The sequence below is a fragment of the Zingiber officinale genome, chromosome 4A (assembly GCF_018446385.1).
Source record: "Zingiber officinale cultivar Zhangliang chromosome 4A, Zo_v1.1, whole genome shotgun sequence".
Classification (NCBI taxonomy): Eukaryota; Viridiplantae; Streptophyta; class Magnoliopsida; order Zingiberales; family Zingiberaceae; genus Zingiber; species Zingiber officinale.
The window spans coordinates 39,971,342-39,977,808 of record NC_055992.1 but is presented as its reverse complement, the minus strand read 5'-3'; the positions used below and the strand labels follow the sequence as shown (position 1 = coordinate 39,977,808).

Sequence of the window (6,467 nt, the reverse complement as noted above, 5' to 3'; positions counted from 1 at the left end):
TGAATATGTAGGAAAGTGAATGATTGGGGTGATCATCTATTCAACCCCCCTTCTAGCTGAACCAATGATCCTCAACAAGTGGTATCAGACCGAGGACGCTCTCCGTCGGACTAACCTCAAAGGAAGCTAAGGATGACCAACTTGATGATTTGGCCGAAGTATGAAGGGGAAGTCAATGAGATCACCGTTTGGATGGTGAAAATGAAAGCTTTCTTCGATATGGATTGGGACATCATGATGGTTGTCGAGGAGTCATTTGAAGTTTGAAAAGACAAGAAAGAGAAGAGACTCCAACCATATTATTGGACTAAGGAGCAAGCCTAACGTCAAAGACAAATAAGAAGTTAATATTAATTTTGATCAATATGTTGCCTAATGATGGTGTGAGTCATGTAGGTGAATACAAGAATGCCTACAATTTGTAAAGCAAAGTGAAGAAGGTCCTAAATGAAGAACCTATGCCTACACACGAAGAGGAGAAGTCCAAAGAAAAGGATGTAGTGGCTCAAGTGAAGGTGGTGATGTGCGCAAATATTATGATCATTTACGCATGTTTTAGCGCACATTCACGGACTTTATGCTTATATATTCGTTGCATGATTGCCTCTTTTGTCTTGTATTCATTATATATGTTCTTTTGTTCAGATATCTGCTCTTTGTTTGATTTTGTGTTGACAGGGATGACTTTCGGAGCAAAAATGGTGATTATCTACGCACCGAAACAAGCCGAAGAACATGGCCATGCACGGTCGTGTGACTACACAGGAGGGAGCAGTGCATGGCGGTGCACCCTCGCACGGCCATGGAGCCATGGCAAAGGCAGAGCAGTACACGGTCGTGCATCATTGCACGACCGTGCCACCCCCAAGCCGAGATGAAGGAATGCCCGATCGTGCATCCTTGCACGGTCGTGCCTCAGGGAACAGGAACCAGAGACCACACGACCGTGGATCCTTGCACAGCTGTGTAGCCCCGCTAGAGGGAGAGAAGAACAAGGCGGTGCCATCTTGGCACGGCCGTGTCGCCACGGCCAACCCTAGTGTATATAAGGGGGTTTTAACCCTTCTATCAGGGGGAGGCGAGCCGTCAAGGGAGGATTCATCTTGGAGCCATTCTACATTGTCTCGAAGCCCCGCCCCACGATTTTCCACCATCACATCAACTCTAGAAGCAGAGAATCAGATTCGAAGGTCACTCGTCGTCATCGGAATAAGCATACTCTCTCTTCCTTGTTCTATCTAAAGATTGAATGTTGATTTACATTATGTCTTCAAGCGTTTCTCTAATACTTATGGAGTAGATCCTCTGTTCTAGGAGTAGGGAGTAGTTGAGGGTTGGTTTGATGTAAAACTCGCAGTTTGTCTATTCACATTAGATGATCTTTCATGTCTTGTTTCAACTGCTTATCGCTTGATTGTGTAGAACTTGTCGACCCCGCATAGGAATTGTTTCTAGATTGTACACCCGAGGGGCTCTAGTCACAGGGGTAACCCGTTCACGGACATTTAGGGCACTTCCCTGAAAGGAGAGGCAAATTCTCCTCAAGGAAACAAGAGACCACACTCATCTCTCAACCGTTATCCTTAATCTACCAATTAGAGTCGTTTCCTTTAGATTCACTGAGGCGCCCTACTAACAAAGGTAAACCGTAACAGGCTTTCTTAGGAATCTTATTCCTCTTGGTGTCTAAGTGTAGCCGCTTTAGTTTCCAGCAACTTCATGGTAAAGGACAATGAGGATAGGATAAATTGCGACACATCAATACTACCACAACGAAACCGACCTCCTAGAATACGTCGTAACCAAGTGAATACTTTGACTTCCCAATTTTCGATTCTTTTTCCCAACCTCTCTCTTTAGATTATTCGAAGCCATTGGTAACTTAGCTAACCCTAAGTGAACAACTGCTAGTACTTCTAACCAGACCCTGTGGGATCGATATTTTTATTACTGATGATGAATCCGTGCACTTGCGGAATCGTAACAAGTTTTTGGTGCCGTTGCCGGGGACTGCGTCTATAACATTAGCATATTCATATTGGATTAGACTAGGTTTTATTTTCTTTATTTACTGCATTTTTTTTTCTTTCCCTTATCATTCTTTATTTCGTATTGCCATATTCTATATCTTGCTTTTGCATGCGTAGAGCTAACCTTTCAGGACAACTACTACCATTTAACCCAGAGATTGATAGGATCTTTCTAAGGAGATGGCATTTACAGAAAGCTTTCCAAGCAGCAAAAGAATCCTCAGGAATGGTCGATAAACCGTTGAAAAATTATGCGACACCATGTGCACGAGGAGTCCGATCCAGTATCACCTGACCAACCATCTGACAACTTTGAGATCAAGCCCGCAGTAATTCACATGGTCCAGAAAAATCAATTCGGAGGAGGACCACACGAGGACCTGAATCATCATCTAGAGCTGTTTTATGAAATCTGTGGCATGATGAAGGTGAATGAGGTTCCTCCAGAATTGGTGAGACTGCTTCTTTTCAGATTTTCTCTGAAAGACAGGGCCAAGCAGTGGCTGAATTCTCTACCGGCAGATAGCATATCGTCTTGAGAGTAATGTGAGTAGAAATTCTTAGACAAGTTCTACCCTCCAAGCAAGACTGCCCACATGAGAAACCTGATCACCAACTTCAAGCAGATAGACTCAGAATCCCTATTTGAAGCCTAGGACCGATTCAAGAGCATGCTGAGACAGTGTCCCCATCATGGCCTTGAGAAGTGGTTGGTTTTACACACCTTCTACAATGGAATAAATTATCATACGAAGGTATCATTGGACTCTGCGGCAGGAGGGGCGTTGATGAACAAGAGCCTTGATGAAGCAGAAGAAATAATAGAGAATGTGGCACAAAACCACCATCAGTGGGCATTTGAAAGATCAGGTGGTGCGTTCTCAAGGCATCAGACGAAGGCATCAGGGAAATTCGAGGTGGATGCATTTACGCTCATGTCTGCAAAGTTGGGCGCCCTGACTAAGAAATTTGAAGCAATGGGGAGCAACACAGCTAATGTCGTAGTCTGTGTTTGCGACATCTGCGGGAGCACAGACCACGCTCAAGACACTTGCCCCCTTGGGTCAATGCAAGCACAGATAAACTAACTTGAGCAGTGTGATGCAATAACTGGCTACAATCAGAGGCAAAATAATCCATACTCCAATACCTACAACCCTGGATGGAGGAATCATCCCAATTTCTCATACAGGAATAATCAGGATCAAGGACCAGCACATCAGAATTATCAGCCTGGGCAACAACCACCTTCACAACTATCCAGGATTGAAAATATGCTTGAGGAAGCCCTCTCAGAGCAAAAGGAGATGAAAAGAGAGATCAAACTGTTAGAGTGTATACTAAAAGCCTAGCTTTTGGTATAAACATTTATCTAGAAATAAGAATCACATTGGTCAAATGTCTACATTTATGATAAATGTAGTTATTCAATTAATTTATATTGTAGATAACATGGTGTGTGGTGTCACACACAGAGGATCATGTTATCAGTACCTTATAAATTATAAACAGTAGCTCACGACCATAATGGAAAGGAACAAACCATTGGAAGGTCGTAGTGTAATTAGGTGTTAGTTTATCTTAACTATATAATTACACTAGTACACTTAGAGTGTATTGAGTAGGACCATTTGAGGTCGTTCCTTTTATACTGACTTTATAAAGGAACAAAGACCTCAGTTATTATGGAAGTGTGTGCTCTTAATCCTAATATAATAACAAGCACATATATTTGATATTTATTTCTTTAATTTATCAATGGGTGAGATTTAGTTCGATGAATCAATAAGCCCGATAAGTTGGGAAATGATATCACTTATAGTGTGTGTTGTTGATTATAGAAGGAAACTGTGTCCTAGTAATCTAGGTTGAGAATGTCCCCAAGAGGAGCTCATAAGGATTGTCATGTTAAACCCTGCAGGTGGACTTAGTCCGACATGATGATGAAGTTGAGTGGTACTACTCTTGGAGCTAGATATTAATTTAGTGAGTTGTCAGTAACTTACTAAATTAGTGGACATTTGTTATCTTAAACACAGGGAGACTAACACACTCATAATAAGAAGGAGCCCAAAATGTAATTTGGGATTGGTGCGGTAGTTCAATAATAGTTCTTTAGTGGAATGAATTATTATTGATGAAATTAAATTGTGTGTTCGGGGCGAACACGGGATGCTTAATTTCATCGGGAGACCAAAACCAATTCCTTCTCTCGGTCCCTATCGTAGCCTCTAGTATATAGAGATTTATACCCACCGCATACCCACCTTCTTACCCATCCAATGGGGCCGGCCAAGCTAGCTTGGAACCCAAGCTAGGGCCGGCCAAGACCAAGTGGATGAGCCATGTAGGTGGCCGGCCATAGCATGGGTCCCAAGCTTAGGTGGCCGACCACTATAATATTAAAAAGGATTTTAATTAAAATTATTTCTTATGTGGATATCATGATTTTAAAAGAGAGTTTAAAAATTAAAAATTTTCTTTTATAGCTTTCTACAAAAGATTAAGAGAAGAGATTAATCTCTTTCCTTATTTGTAGTTTAAAAGGATGGTTTTAATTTTTGGTAAAAACTTTCCTTATTTGTAAATCATCTACATGTTTAAAAGAGAGTTTAAAATTTGAAATCTTTCCTTATTTGTTGTTTAAAGGAGGATTTTAAATTTTAAGAAAACTTTCCTTTTTAATCATGTTCATGATTTAAAAGAGAGTTTAAAATTAAATATTCTCTTTCATAAGTTTCTACAAAAGATTAAGAAAAGATTTGATATCTTTCCTTATTTGTAGATTAAAAGAGATTTTAATTTTTAGAGATAACTTTCTTTTTATCCACATGTTAAAAGAAAGATTTTAATTTATTAAATTTCCTTTTTATAAACCAATCATGAAGGGATAAAATTATTGGAGAAATTTTATAAATTTCTGGAAGCAAATAAGGAAGTTTTAATTGGTGTTTAAAATTTTATTTGCTTGGAAGTTTATTGTTGTGGCCGGCCATTGAATTTTGAAAAGAAAAAATTGTTTTAATTAAATAAATTTTCCTTTTCATTGGAAAAAGAATTAAGGAAGTTTTTATTAAATTTTCCTTATTTGCCAAGACCAAGGATGATAAAAGAGGGGGTAGAGAAGGCTTCAAGATGAACAACTCTATTATTTTTCTCCCTCTTTTCTTCCTTGGGTGTGGCCGGCCCTTTCTTTCCTCTCCTCTCCTTTGTGTGGCCGAAACCTTCTCATGGTGGAGATAGCTTTGGTGGCCGGAACTAAGAAGGAGAGAAAAGAAGCCTCTTTTCTAGCATCCCTTGGAGCATGGTGGTGGTGGCCGAACCTCTTCATCCTAGGAGAAGTTTTGATGGTCGAAACTTGCAAGGAAGAAGAAGGTGCTTGGTGGTTCTCATCTCGGAAGATCGTTGCCCACACAACGTCTGAGGTTAGAAGAGGAATACGGTAGAAGATCAAGAGGTCTTTCTAAAAGGTATAACTAGTAATTTTTCTTTCCGCATCATACTAGTTATTTTTGGAAATAATACCAAATACAAGAGGCATACGATTCTAGTGTTTCGAATTTGTTTTCGATATAGTGTTCTTTTGTTTTTCTTTTCCTTGTGATTTGATTGTTTTTTTTGGTTGACCTAAAGTTATTTTAGGAAATTAAATATTAGCTTTTCTTAAAAGGTTTTGTCTAGTCGGTGGTGGTTGCTCCCATATCCAAGAAGGCCATGTGCCTCGCCACGTCAGTACTGGGAACCAATTTTGGAAATTAATATTTAATGAAATTAATAACTTAGGTGATTTGGATCAAACGTGTTAAGTTCCGCAGGAGATCCAAGTCAAAACCTAAAAGAACAAATAGATTAAGTTTTGGATCAAACGTGTTAAGTTCCGCAGGCGATCCAAAATTTAATTTAAAAGAACACATGGTAGCTAGGAAAAGGTTCAGACCTTTGTACAAAATTTTTGTACAGTGGAACCTCTAGGTTTTTCGAGTAGCAACCAACACAAACAACTGACCCAGAGGCTAGAAAACTCTGAGAAGCATCAAAAGATGCAAGACAGCTAAATAGCCCAGATAGTTTAGTCCATCTCAAGAACACAGGGTACATTTCCCGGTAAACCAAATTTAAATCTGGTAGAACATTGCAATCGCATTAAGCTGAGGAGTGGACATACCGTGGGTGGTCCCCAAATCATTACTCAGAAGGAGCTCGAACCGGAGAAGGAGACCTCTCCTTTAATGCCTAGTCAGACTCCAAATAGGGATGGAGAGGAGGCTACTAAAAAGGTTAAAGAAACTCTTCAAGCTTCCCCACAGAATCTAAAGACCCCTTTTCCTCATAAGCTTATAGCATCCCAGAGAGACGAAGAGTTCAACCGTTTCCTAAAGAAGATCAAAGAGATCTACATAGAAGTACCACTGATAGATGCGCTGCACCAAATGTCGA

General features: G+C 40.0%; 1 pseudogene; it reads right to left on the bottom strand.

Annotated features, from left to right (window-relative positions):
• Nucleotides 1–2,658: 2,658 nt before the first annotated feature.
• Nucleotides 2,659–2,730, bottom strand: LOC121974026 (annotated as a pseudogene).
• Between the last annotated feature and the right edge of the window lie 3,737 nt (nucleotides 2,731–6,467).